The 14,438-nt window shown below is 34.6% G+C and overlaps 1 long non-coding RNA gene across 1 annotated transcript in view; it reads left to right on the top strand.

The window, feature by feature from the left end:
• Positions 1 to 8,973, top strand: part of LOC124102505 (uncharacterized) — a 34,801-nt gene extending 25,828 nt beyond the window's left edge. Inside the window, exon 2 of the long non-coding RNA XR_006854887.1 lies at positions 8,722 to 8,973. This is a non-coding gene — a long non-coding RNA (uncharacterized LOC124102505). The remainder of the gene's footprint in view (positions 1 to 8,721) is intronic.
• The last annotated feature ends 5,465 nt before the right edge of the window (positions 8,974 to 14,438 follow it).

Raw genomic sequence — 14,438 nt, 5'->3', positions numbered from 1 at the left:
AAGATTTCTAGAGAAGTTTTTTGAGCATCAGCAACACTATCCATTGTGCAGACAAATTTTACCTTTACGTAATCCCTGTATTTGTCACTTCCTTTTTCAGTTTTGAGACAGTCTACCTGGAGTCCTCATTAACTAGGTCCTTTGCTTCTTCCTCAGCAATTGGTTCTGCCTTGCCCAGAGAATCCATGGAGACTGAGTCAAACTCCTGTCACCAAAGGATATCAACTCTGTGCAATGACAGAATGATCCATAAGAACAAATCTTTGTTTTTACAATGAATGATGATGAAAAAATGTATATAATTATTCTTTATAAACAATCCTGTAAAATCATCAGACACCTATATTGTTTTTTCAAGATCTACACTATGTCTAAATCAACAATTTATTCAATACTTAGTATGTTTTCCTGAGCAATATAAACTAGTCCTCCCCACCAGTAACAATGTACCAGGAGCAGACGACGACATAGACTGAACTACCTCATACCTAATATCTGTCCAGTAACAATGTACCTGGAGGCTTAGAATCAGAAAGAAATTATTATTAGAAGTCAAGACTAGCAAAACAATACATGGGACTCAGGGCAACATGACAATTCTCGGTTCTGTCTCTAAAAATTATTGAGCATTATTAAGAATTTCAAGACAACAGTGGGCATAAAATAAACTAGGGGCCTCAATGAGTGCAGACTTTTGTGAAATGATATGTGTCACATCCATACAGCTGGCCACACCAGAAATCTAAAATGCAATATTAACATTAAATGAAAAGCATTTAAATATATATGCTCCATAGCATTGATAGATACACAAATTTTCATAAATCAAAGTAGCCTGTTTTCAGCCCTTCCTTGTCAAATCAGCAAAACAAACAGATCTTCACACCAAATTACCAACCAAGAAACAAACAGCTTACAACAGAATTCATCTTCAGATAACTGATGTCCGTGCCCTTCTGGCAAGGCTGGTGAATATTCTGAAACTAAAATAAGAATTTTAAAAATATAATTATGAATGTGTTGTATTCTGTTAAAAAGAAGGAGCTGTGAATCTATTTTTTTTAAGTTTAAAAATGAAAAGCAGCAGTGAGACAAAAGAGCATACAGGGGGCATGGGAGAAGATAGTTTAACAGTGAATTATCTTCCTGGTTCCCACTGAGTCTTTCAGGACATCATGTTTTATAATTTAACTACAAGTTTGGAGTTCAGTGTTCATGGTGCTGATATCCAGAAATACTTCATAACTCCATAAGCATTTTTTTTTTGTCTTTCTTTAAACAGCATGTCTTTTTCCATCATGAGGAACTGGGAAAATAATTGACATCAGCCTTGACAGTGTTGGAGTGGTGGGTTACAAGGAGTCCCCTGGTGGAGAGAAACAAAGAGCAGATGACGACATAGACTGAGTTACCTCATACCTAATATCTGTCCAACAAGGACTGCAATTAGATTTATGTGCTGAGAAATCGAGTAATCATTGATGTTCCAGGCAAATGTCTCCAAAGCTTAGATTTTACTGGATCATATCAAATGAGGGAGAAGAAACAGATGTATTTTCCCAACTGGGAAAAAAAAAAAGACAGAGTTGTGGCTCAGAAAGAAACTATGTGTGATACATATGTGCCTGATTAATCTACAGTGCCTTTCCTTTCACATATATCTAGAATATGCAATTTATTTCGATGTTTATGTATCGTTTGATATTCTATCGGCTTGAGAAAAAATGACTGCTCCTATAAATGTCATCATGGAGTAGAATTATAACTTGTTTGTTTAGATAACTTCTCTGTTTATCTCCTTGAGTTATTCTGATACCGGCAGTGACTCATACCACTCTCTTACCTCTCTCCAAACCATGTAGTTGGAAAGTCTCTAAAGAAAGTCATTTTCTTTTTTATTTTAATACCATTTTCTCCTTTTGGCATGTTCTTTACAACCTTCCAATTTATATTTGTCTCTTATTTTGAGAGTATTTGAATGCCTTCAGACAATATTTTCCACTGAATAAGTGACCTATGAGCTTATAATATGAGAAAGTACTGTTATTGCTTCTTATGTTTAGTTGTAAGTTTAGAGTTTATAACTGACCTGCTGAATAAAAGTTTTTACACTTAAAAATAGGGTCAAAGATACCCAACAATATAAAATGAGAATATTATATCCTTGTCCCTGACCCTAGGATTGTGGTTTTCTTCATATTACAGACTGGGAAAGGATTGTGTGAATGTTTTTGTCCCATTTACCAACATTTCTAAGTAAGAAACTTCCCTCTAGTACATTCAGAAAGTTCCACACACTCTGTAAGTTTGGAGCAGACCATATATGTTCTATAAATTAAAATTTTAACACCTTTTTTCTAATATTGCAAACCTGATTCTCTTTTACCCCTACTAATTTCAAAGTTCATGTACACATACAAATTTTTTTCTACTTTTCTTTTTTCCCTCCCTCCTTTGATCTTTTCTTCTCTCTTCCCCCGCCCCTTTTTCCCCTTCATTTCTCCCTCCCTACCTTCCTTCCTTCATTCCTTCCTTATATCATGATATTTCCACATAAGTTCTTGTACAAATAAACTTCTCTAGAGATCACATGGCTTTCTGGGATCATTCTGACTTCTCCGCTGGCATCTAGGAAGGTACCACTGAGATAAATGGGAGACTGGACATTATTTGCATTCCCCCTTGATTGATGGAGGTTACTGGGTTGTTTACATGATCTTTACTTCTTCAACATCCAAAGAGTGAACCACTATTACAAGAAATGTTTAATTAGATGTCAATGAAGTAAGCTGAATACATGCAGCCATAAAATTAACCTGGGAACTCTAACCTTAGCTTTTTTAAGTGGTTTATACAACTACTTTGTTCAGGCATGAAAGTTGTCAGTACATGTTCTGCCTTACATTACTACTACAGGAGGAAAATGAGTATAAATTTTGTTTGTTTTTTATTCCCCTATTGTGGCTATAAATTAATGCTGTTTTGTTTTTCCTTAAAGAGTGTATGGAAAAAAGAGTCTCAACATTCTGATTTATTTTTCTCTTTTAATACTCTCTCACACTGTTAAAAACTGATTGCTCAATATTTTTGTTTGTATAGAAGCACCAAATCCTCATTTTATTTCTCCAGCCCTTCTAACAGCTCGTGAGATGCTTCATCTACAAAACATACATGAAGTACATTTGGTTCTGTCTGTCTTCCTTCGTTTATACGTGCTACTAGATTTCTGGATTCCAGTTGGAACCACAGGAATAGAGGTATTCAAATACATCCAGTTTTTAAAAAGAGAAAAAATACTATCTCCATTCTGTCTGTCATCTTTTTCACAGTTGACATAAATTTAAAAAAACATATTAATTTTGGAAAACTGCAATCTCAACATTCGTGAGACCTAGATGAGTATTTTCTATTATACCTAAAGGTCTTAGTTATCATACATCTGCTTTATTTCACATTACATCAATCTCAGCAATGATCTGTTATTACTTTTTTTTTCAGTGCTGGGAATTGAACTCAAGGCCTTACACACTCTAGGCAAGTGTCTATCACTGAGCTATGCCACCAGCTCCTGTTATTATTTTATGTAGATATTGTCAGACACTTATCCTTATTTAAAATATATCATAACTAAATATTTAAAAGTATAGCAAGAATGACTACCTAATTTATGGGGCCAGTGCAAAACGAAAATGGAGGGCCTCTTGTTCAATGTTATTAAGAATTTTATAACAATTATAGCAGAGCATTAAGCCAAATTTTAAGTCCTTCTAAATGTGTGGCCCTATGCGACAGTCCAGGGCAGACATCTGCAGAAGTTGGCTCTGTTGCTAGTATATTTCAGCTTCTTCTAAGTCACAATTCTAGAACCACATTTCCTACCAATCTCAAAAATTTTGGGCCTCTTATTTCTATTTCCATATAACAAGTAAATACACATGTTTATTCCCAGATTACTTTAACAAGGAAACTTGATTTTTGTTTGTTTGGTTGGTTGGTTGGTTTTTTTTAGATTTTTGTTTTGTTTTTACATTTCTTTAGTGTTTGGTTTTCTGCCAGGTTGGTTTAAACCTCAATGATATTATTTTAAAACAGAAGAATACTAGTTCCCCACGTGAACATATTGGGAATGGGGTTGAAGTAAAGCCTTCAGATTTGGAAGTTACTCATTCCATTTGGAATGCTTTCCCATCTGCAAGTTCACATGAACTACAGTATTTTTGCTGAGAAACAAACCAGGTTCACATAGTAACAAACTCTACTCTTACCCACAAGCCACTCAGCCGTTCTGTATCAGTTAGTCTTTAGTCAGCAGCCAACTCTTGGATTGTCCTCATGCAGCACCTTCTTGAAGAAGGTGATCAAGAAAAGAACAGGAGACAGTCCATAAGGCAAATGCTGCCATCTAGAGAGACGGAGAGGAGAACGTCATGAGAGGAGTAATTTTCCAAATAAAAATTGAAAAAATAAAAACCCTCAGCTGATGAGTGAGAAATTCTTCCAAGAAGATATCATTGTTCACAAGAAATCAGCATTTCATAAGAAGGTGGCAGGAAGAATTCATCTAATTTGAAAAGAAAGCTTATTTGATTAATGATTCTGTGGAATGGAGAACCTATGAAAGATCTTCTTCTTAAAATTGTACAGCAGGAAACTTCAAAGGTGATTTTTCTAAGGCTATGTAAAATAACTGCATCTCAACTAATTGTTTTACTTGTCTAAAATGTAAATAACATATAGCTTCATTTTAAAATTTCTCTTGTTTAAGCAAAGTCACAAAAGTTGGAATTATCTGTAGTAGATTGGTCAGTTTACCTTGTTTTCATGGTACATACAATATAAGGACATACTTGGGAACTCTGTGTAGATTTAAAACAGTATAAATTGAAAAAAAAATCAAACAGACAAACACAAAGGAACTGCTAAAAATGCCTGAAAAACCAAGGGAAAAGGCAGGGATCTAACTTGTCTCTATATATTATATGTGCAATCATTTGAACAACTCATATTTCAAAAATGAATAGTGCACACTGAGATAGCATTACCCGAATCTATTCGGTTAGCTATGTTCCCAAAACACTTCTACTAACTCTTGTGGCCTACATTACTAGAAAACAATTAAATTCTTCTCTAAGAGAGATCCTAAATCATTTTACAATCCAAGCAGTAACAACTGAGGAGGATATACTCTTTTCCATTCAGCTACTCAGAATTTATTTCGGTGAAAGTTTTGAAATTTAATATTATATTGTAAATTCTAAATGATTCTGAGCTGTATATTTATGTGAGATATATGTTGATAATATATTCATATTATACATGTACATATAGTGATATTTTTCAAATCATAAAAATGTGTATACATTGAGATCTGCCAGCTTTAATTTACTTAAATAGAAGGTCTAATGCCTCTGCTTATTGAATAATAAGAATAGCAACAATTATCTTGATTTAATATTACCAGCATTATCCATTCACTCAGGAAATACTTAGCAAGCACCTACTATAACCCAGAAATTACAATAAATGTGGGGGTACAGCAATGAATAAATATAGGTACACAACTCAATGTAAGCTTCATAATATCCCAAGGGCAGTAAGTGCTTCCCAATTTTGAAAAACTTGTCCAAGACCTTATTACGTACAAGTGAGGCAGTAGATTTTTATTTCAGTCACTGCTTATTTATAAATCACATTTTTAAGTCACATTGTATTGGCTCCCATTTAGTCAACCTTTCCTACTCTGATGAAAGCTTTAAGAAATAAATTTTGTTTTTCCAATGATTTGTGTAGCCATATGAGGTAAATATCAATATCATTCTTGGAAAGTTTTTGGAAAACACTTAAATCCTTCACAGGCAACATCACTAGTCATTAAGGGTTGCAAATCCAAACGATGATGAGATGCCATTTCATGTCCATTAGGATGGCTATATATAATTTGGTGGGAGGTGGAGAGAAAGGAAGAAAGGAAGGAAAGAGGAAGAGAGGACGGATGGAAAAGAAGGAAATGGAAAATGTTGATGAAGAGATGAAAAATTGGAGCCTTTGTTCAGTACTAATAAAAATGTAAAATGATGAAGTCACAGTGGAAAACAATTTGGCATTTCCTCAAAAAGTTATGTGCATATAGAATCATCGTGTGATCCAGCAATTCTACTTCTAATACATATCTAAAAGATGTCAAAGCAGAGACCCAAACAAAAACATTTGAACCAATGTTTTATAGCAGCATTATTTACAATAGCCTAAAGTGAAAACAACTCAAAGATCCATCATCAGAAAAAATGGATAAACAATAAGGTATATCCATACAATGGAATATTATTCAGCCTTAAAAAGAATGATATTCTGATACATGCCAAAATATGGATGGCTTCAAAACATTATGTTAAGTGAAATAAACCAGGCACAAAAAGGTCCATATTGCATGATTGCAGGTAATTCAGAAAGTTCACAGAGACGGAAAATAAAATAGGAGTTACTGGAGTGTAAGGGGAAAGAAGAGTAGGGGAAATATTGTTTAGCGAGTACAAAGTTTCTGTATGGGATAATGAAAAAGTTTATATAGTGGCAATAGTCATATGACACTGTGAATATATGTGATATCACTGAATGGATAGTACACTAAAAAATTGTAAATTTTAATTTATGCATATTTTACCTAACTGGTACACTGAAAATTATAAATTTTAAGTTATGTAGACTTAAATTTTCCACAGGTATTAATGGAATTTTATGAATTCCAGTAACACTGGGAACCAGAAATGGAGGCAAATGGTGTGAAAGGCGAATGAAGCTAAAGCACAGGGTCTCTTCTAACACTATTTTTTAAATAAATCAGCATATAAAAAGGTACTTGCCTATTTCAATTTAAATAAAATGCAACCTAAATACATACCATAAAATAAATTTCTTGCCTCTACCCATATTTTGTACTCAAAGAATTTTAAAATTTGAGGTGATATGCACTTGTATTCTTATAAAAATAATCATCAAATGCAAATTATGAACTACCCATGTCAGGGACTTCAAAAATCGTGAATCCATATATTTCTCAATGAAAAGCTATTAAATGAACATCTTAATATCTGAACTTAATTGGCCATCATGCCTGCCTACTGTTGATATCCATCTGGTTTTATATTAACCCAAAGAGTTCTGATGTAATTAAATGGTAATATCCTGTTATAAAATTTACAACTAAATTCACATTTTCTCTTCAACATCCTTTTTTATTTATGTTTAATATTTCTACACATATTGATTTAGGTTCAGAACTTGAAAGTCTAAAATAAATTATGCCAGATGAAAATAAACTTGAATTTCTGTTCAACTTAGAAGGACTCAATTGTTTTTCACAACTTTAAAATTCACCAGGATTAACATGATATAATATATAAATGTTTTTATTATAACTCTAAAGAGCTAAAGAATATTATGAAAGTTTATAAATTTTTCTGAACCAATATATAATTATGAAGCCTCTACTTCTTAAGGAATATCCTAATATTTAATTCACACACAAAATAAAACAAAGGTAGAGTGGTTTACTGATTAAGATCTATGGAAGAACTGAAAAGAAATAATATTGAAGCAATATTTCCTGCATATAAATCCTGGCTTTGCTATTTATTGTCTGATCTGTGGACAAGTTTATTTTTCTTGCCTCAGTATCTTCATCTTTAAATGGGAATAATAGTACACTGGCATCATAGGATTGTTCTGAAGAGTCAATAAAGAACTTAAGATAGCATTTGACACAGAAAAGGGGGTCAGTAAATATTTTATATTATTATTAGTCCCTGGTTCAAAAATAAGGAAATTTATGCTAAAAAAGGTCACGTTCCTTGCCAAAGTAATACATGTGATAAGATGTGAGATGGGACCCTAATTCTCCAAAAAGTTTGAGATTCTGGAAAAAAAAAATTTCCATTATTGGAAGATTATGATTATTGAAGTTATATCAACAGCATTTAATCTTAAAAATTATAATATCTATTGCTGCTACTTTTCATTATAATAACAAACTTTTATTGGGGAAAATTTTGATAAAATCAGGATGTGTTTTTTTTTTCCATGCAAAGCACAAAGGGACTATTTTTTGGTAATTATTCATAGATTTGAAGGTTTGTTCTTTTTTTTTTTCCTTTGTAATAATTCAGGCGCTTTAACCAAAAGCCAATTTTATGGTAAATAAAAATAACCAGATGAAATTCTGGTTTGGTCTGTAAGATAGTTGTGGGTTAGTTTGCAAATGAAATCTTAGGAACAATCTCCTCAGTTCTAAGACATTCAGGTTTGGATGGTAAAGAGCTGATGTCCTCTGCATATGAGAGTTTAGCATATAAAATATATCTTAAACCTTCAATAGTTACTCTATCCAAAAAAAGTTTCAATTAAATATTACTGATTAAAATTTTTAAAAAATCCAGATAATTTCAGGGTGAAAGCTTGCAGAAAGTTAACAAGGATAAATTACCATAAAAAGAATGGTCAGCTTTTTACAAAGCGAAGCAAATTAGGCCTTACTCAAGACTCGTTTCATGACATTATTTTCTGTGACTGACCAAAGTTTTCTTTTGTTTGTTTCTGTGATATGTGAGTTTAATGTTTGTTTTCTATCCTGATTTTCTCCCTCCCAATTGATAAACTCTGCATTCTCCTAATATTATCAGCTATAAAAAATTAACCAAGCTAACTTTTATTGGCTTGTTTTCTTAGACAACCAACATGGTGCTCCCCTGACCCACTGGACCATCAAGTTATGTTGCGTGACAGGAGTGACTGAAATCTGTGGAAAGGACTGCTCTCCAGGGATTGTTTAAGAAGTAAATGAGGAAACATCTCTCACCTATGATGATAGGGTAGTGAGTTATTCTATTGTTTAGAATTGGGGTTAACTGTTTTTGTTTTAAACTCTGCTAAGGTTATTTTTATAGTGGTCTAAAATTAAAAATTTGTTGAGAAACTCAAGTAAGCTTTTATTTTATTTTTTCTCCATGTACTTTTCACTGTTTTTTTAAACCAAATCTCCTTTTAAGGAAAAAGTTGATGATCTTTTCTATATTCAAATCAAGAATTTTTTAGACATCTGGGTTGGCAGTTGGTAAAGAGAGAAGGAAGAAAGTAGATACAATATTCCAGCTCCAAAAATCATCTAAACTGAGAGAAAGTAGCAGCAGGAAATGAATACCAGGTTGTAAAGGGGAAAAATGCAAATATAACAAAGCTAACCTCGAGCCAGATGCTACTTATGAATGAACCTCTCTCCTAGGAAGTGCTGACCACTTTTGGATATCCACATGGCCCCAAAAGAGTTGATCCCCTTCCTAAAATCCCAGCCTGGAACTCATAGTGGCTGATTTATTCACAGAATTTGGCTTACACAAATTTTAGACTTGCAAAAAAAACCCACCATGTTTCTGTTTTATATTTGTTGAAAGCAATGAAACTTCTTCCAATCAATAGATATCTCTTGGGAAATTTCAAGTTTGTCACTTTTCCATCATTGCCTTTTGCTTGTGTACAAAAATATTATTCTATAGCTCTCAATAGGACATAGCTTTATTGCAATGTGCTTTTCTTTCTTTTTTATTTGTTCTAATTAGTTATACTTGGCAGCAGAATGCATTTCAATTCATTGTACACAAATGGACCTCAATTTTTTATTTCTCTGGTTGTACACAATGTAGAGTTGAACCATTTGTGCAGTCATACATATACCTAGGGTAATAATGTCTGTTTCATTCCACCATCTTTACAGCCCCCTCCCTCCCTTTTGCCCAAAGTTCCTCCATTCTTCCCACAGATACCAGCCCCCATTATGGATCAGAATCCACTTATCAGAAAGAACATTCAGCCTTTGGTTTTTTGGGATTTGGCTTACTTTGCTTAGCATGATATTCTCCAACTCCATCCATTTACCTGCAAATGCCATAATTTTATTCTCTTTTAATGCTGAGGAATATTCCATTGTGTATATATACCACATTTTCTTTATTCATTCATTTATTGAAGGGCATCTAGGTTGCTTCCACAGTTTAGCTGTTGTGAATTGAGCTTCTATGAACATTGATGTGGCTGCATCACTATAGTATGCTGATTTTAAGTACTTTGGGTATTGACTGAGGAGTGGGATAGCTGGGTCAAATGGTGAGTCCATTCCAAGTTTTCTAAGAAATCTCCATATTGCTTTCCGGAGTGGTTGCACCAATTTGCACTGCCACCAGCAATGTATGAGTGTACCTTTTTCCCCACATTCTCACCAACACTTATTATTGCTTGTATTTTTAAGTGCCATTCTGACTGGAGTGACATGAACTTACAAGTAGAAGTTGAACATTTCTTCATATATTTGTTGATCAATTGCAATGTGCTTAAGTCAAAGACTTAATTATAATATTTAGAAACATGAATAATGCTACCATGTATCTGCCTGGCCAAATAGACTAAATCAGTTCTGAATACAGTTGTTCTACCTGAAGGAAAAATGTCAAAATCCACCTTAGGACCCTGTGAATCCACACATTGTCTATTGTGATAATTTGGTGCTGAGACTATCTGATAAATGTAATCTAACTTCAGAAGCAATCGTAAAAACAGGATAACAAAAGAGAAGTTGATGAGTCTTTTGGGAACCCCCCATTATTGGAACACAATGTAATAAGGTTGATTTAAAATGCTTTATAGAAAGTTTGCCAGTCTAGCTGGACTGAAATGTAATCCAGTACTTTCAACAATGTTAAATCATTAGCAAATTCCTTTGGTGAACTTTGTGACATGAACTATAAGAGAAGCCTGTTAAGGATTCACTGGCCTAAAAAGCATGTGGATACTTACATGTATCTCAGCCAAGTTTATGAACAGCTCCCATCACATGTTTTCAAATACTATATAATAACCAACTCCTGAGGGCCAAAGCCCAGACCAGACACATTTGATCTGTGTTCTGTCCTTCTCTGCCCCCTTTTAACATTTGAACGAGCACAGTACACAATTCAGCACAAAGTAAGTTGACCAACAGACCACATGCATCCCACTACACATAATATAATGTTGTTGTAAAATGAAGGTATTTTAAGTATTAAAGTGTACATCAAATTAAGATAAAAGAGAATAGGGGTAAAACAAATTTCTTCTCACTTAATCTGTCTGATACTGAGTGTGTAAAATAAATTATTCCAAGCAGAATACACATAGAACACAAATTTTTCTAACCATGGAAATGACAGATACTTTCAACTTCATGAAAGTAACTAAAGATAGATTACCAAAGACAACTCATGCCTTTTTTATCAGCACTTCATCAAATACAGCACTTAGAATTTCTTAGAAAAGCATTGTGGTAAAACACTGCTCCAAAATGTTGCCAGTTAGAAAATGCATTTTATCTTTGGATGAGTCGACATTTCCCCAGCCTTCCTTCATCATTAAAAAATATATCTGTAGTTTGATGCATTTTTCCAGAAAGCAATGAATAGGCTATATCAGCAACCGACTTTATCCACTGACATACAGACTGACTGATGGAAACTTCTAACAGACCTAAGACTTTAAGCCTTGGTACAAGGGTTTACATCAGACCCTTCACAGAAGAGGAAAGCCATTTAATCCTGGAAACTTACTAAACTTCCTACAAGACAACCAGAGATCTTTTTTATATTCTATTAATTCCAAAAGAACAGTAAAATAATACTTTAATATCTCTGTGTGTTCATATTTCTCTCTTTTTTTCTGTATAATTGTCTATCAGAAAAGATAAGTGCTTAAGATTGGTGGCAGGTGGCACCCCAATTTCACTCTGTACCATGTGTCATTCTTCTGAAGCGCTACTGCTTGCTTGGGTCCCTGACAATAATTGCTACCACTTCATCCCAAAATGACGTGCAGGTTTAAAAAAAAAAAATAGAGAAAAAAATAATGCCAAGGGACATGGTGCTTATCCTCCTAAAAGCAAATTCTAAGGTTTCATAGTTTAAATGGAAAGTGACCGGAGCTCACATTTGCCCACGTGCTTTTTATTAAATTGTCGAAAGCTTTTTCTATTTCTCTGCATTTTTAAATTCTCAACTCCATATTTTCTGTGTTTTTGTACCGAATGAGGAAAAACTCCCAAAAGATTGCATACAAAGAGCAGAGCCTGCTGTTCTCTGAGATTGATGTATGTTTATGAGGAAATCCAGCTTGCAATTTTCAAAACCTGCAGGTTCATTGTAAGTTAAACCATGTGGCCTCTACTCAAATCATTCCTTCCTTTCAAAATCACTCATCAGAGCTCCCAAATGCCCTCTTCCCTTGGATCTTTCTGCATGGATCTGTTCCTGCCAGGACTAGCTCTGTGCCAGCAGTTCTCATCCAGGGTGGTGGATTCCCACAGCATCTAGGTGGTTTCTTTCCTCCCTGAGACAGCACTACAAGGCAACCAACCCCCCACCAAAAAAAAAAAAAAAAAAAAGGTGTGCTTCATGCCTGACTTTTTTACTCTTTTAATTTTTGGGTGAGAAATTTACAAATTAAAAAGGCACTTTCCTTAAGAAATATAGAACCTGCTTAAGTGTGCATTAGAATTACCTGGTAGGCATGATAAAAATACAGATTCCTGGCTTCATTCTTGAATTATTAAATCAGAACATGGATAGGTTTATAAGGAATTTGCATTTCAAATTTGAGAACTTCTCATTGGAGCACTAATACTTTTATGGCATCGTGAGAGTGAGGAAAACACTCTCAAAAAGACACAGTCCTTTCCATAACAAAACATGTATATTTTGAAAAGTGTGCACTTCCTCAACTGCATGAACAAATTACAAGCAATGATATCCAGCCTCAAGCAGATTTTGAAATTCTGCAGGTTATACAATGCACCAAGAAATTTAATAGAAAATGTAGCTTTTCTTCTATTACCTGGTTCTTAAATTTAGTCATGTAGCATTGATGGGATAAATCTGAAGATTATACAACATCGTTAGAAGATGGCAACTGAACCTAATTCTCAGACAAAAGAAATAAAACGCAATTAGGTAGAGAATTTGTTCATTTTAAATCCTTTGTGTTGATTCATTTCACTCCCCCTGGGCCTCATTTACCTCGGGATTTGCACAGGATCCGGCTGGAGGGCCTCTGAGTTGTTAAGTGACTATCTAAAAGCTGATTTAGGATTAGCCAGCTTAACCAGGTGAACAGAGGGTTTCACTTTGGGGAGATCAGGACTGTGAGGCTGAAGGGCTGTCTGTGTCCTGAGAGCAGCGCATTCCGAATGGGTGCAGAGGGGTTGGCACTCATCAGGAGAGACTGACTGCTGCTCCTATGCCTGCTCTGCCACCCCAGTGTCCTCCTGCCAAGGAGGCAGGTGACCAACAACAGCAGTATAAATACTGGATGAGATGGTCCTGTGTTATTAATTAGCACTTTCTAGGGGAGACTGTCATTAGCTATTGTGAGATAATCACTCCAAACTCCTTTCAAAGAAAGGCACGTGCTCACAAGAGTCCCAGAATTCAGGAGGTTTCTAATTTACAGAGCCTGCTAGAGTGCTCTGTACTTCATCTTGTGTCTTAAAGGCCAGTATTATTAGCTTTCGTCATCCTGAGTCTGCCATGTTTTTCCTAGGGGTAGAGAAAGAGAAGAACAGTTCATGGTAGATTTTGTAATGTTTTGAGAGAAAGTGTTATTTCTCTGTCCTAAGCCTGTATTCCAGTCTGTGCCAGTGTCCTCTGTGACTTATAGTGTTGCATGAGGCAGGGAGTCTCCATTTCCTTGGGTGTTTGAGGGGATATAAAGGGTGGTTCAAAGATATGTATTCTCCCAGGAAAATGGGGTTCAAAGGATTTCCTTCACAGGCATGAAAATGTGGCTTTTGAAAAGACATGTTCTGCCAATGAGAAGCTATCCGATTCATTTTTATTTCTGGAGACAATACCAGGAGAATAGAGACTGACCTGAAACAAACTGCATGAGGCAAATGGACAGGAAGAGTAAAACATCATCAAAAGTGGTAATGAGTAGGAAAAAATGGCTTATTACTGAAGTATCCAGGATCTGGAATCTAGAATCACCCCTACTCTAAAGTAGATCAGGGATAAGCATCATCAGTCTCACTTGTGTGTATGTGAGACTGCAATATCTTGGGCTTCAATCTAGATCTGCTGAATGGGGAATCTGCATTGTAACTAGATCCCCCAGTGATTCATGCACATTTTAACATTTGAGACGCCCTTCTCTAGAAAACTACAGTAGGTAAGTATAAGCTATAGAATATATAGATTATATGTTCTATAGCTTACACTATAGAACCATAAGCTATAGAACACAGTTCATATTCTATTTTGTAGATGAAGATAAAGACTTGAAACAGGGAAGTTACTTTAGAAAGAAGACTATAATACTGCAAATTAAAGAGTTACATATCTATCCATATATATTTGTATATACATACATGC

The sequence above is a fragment of the Marmota monax genome, unplaced genomic scaffold (assembly GCF_021218885.2).
Source record: "Marmota monax isolate L192 unplaced genomic scaffold, Marmota_monax_Labrador192_F-V1.1 WCK01_AAM20220418_F8-fsc00002, whole genome shotgun sequence".
Taxonomy (NCBI): Eukaryota; Metazoa; Chordata; class Mammalia; order Rodentia; family Sciuridae; genus Marmota; species Marmota monax.
The sequence above is the reverse complement of the archived record's forward strand: the minus strand, read 5'-3'. Positions and strand labels throughout refer to the sequence as shown.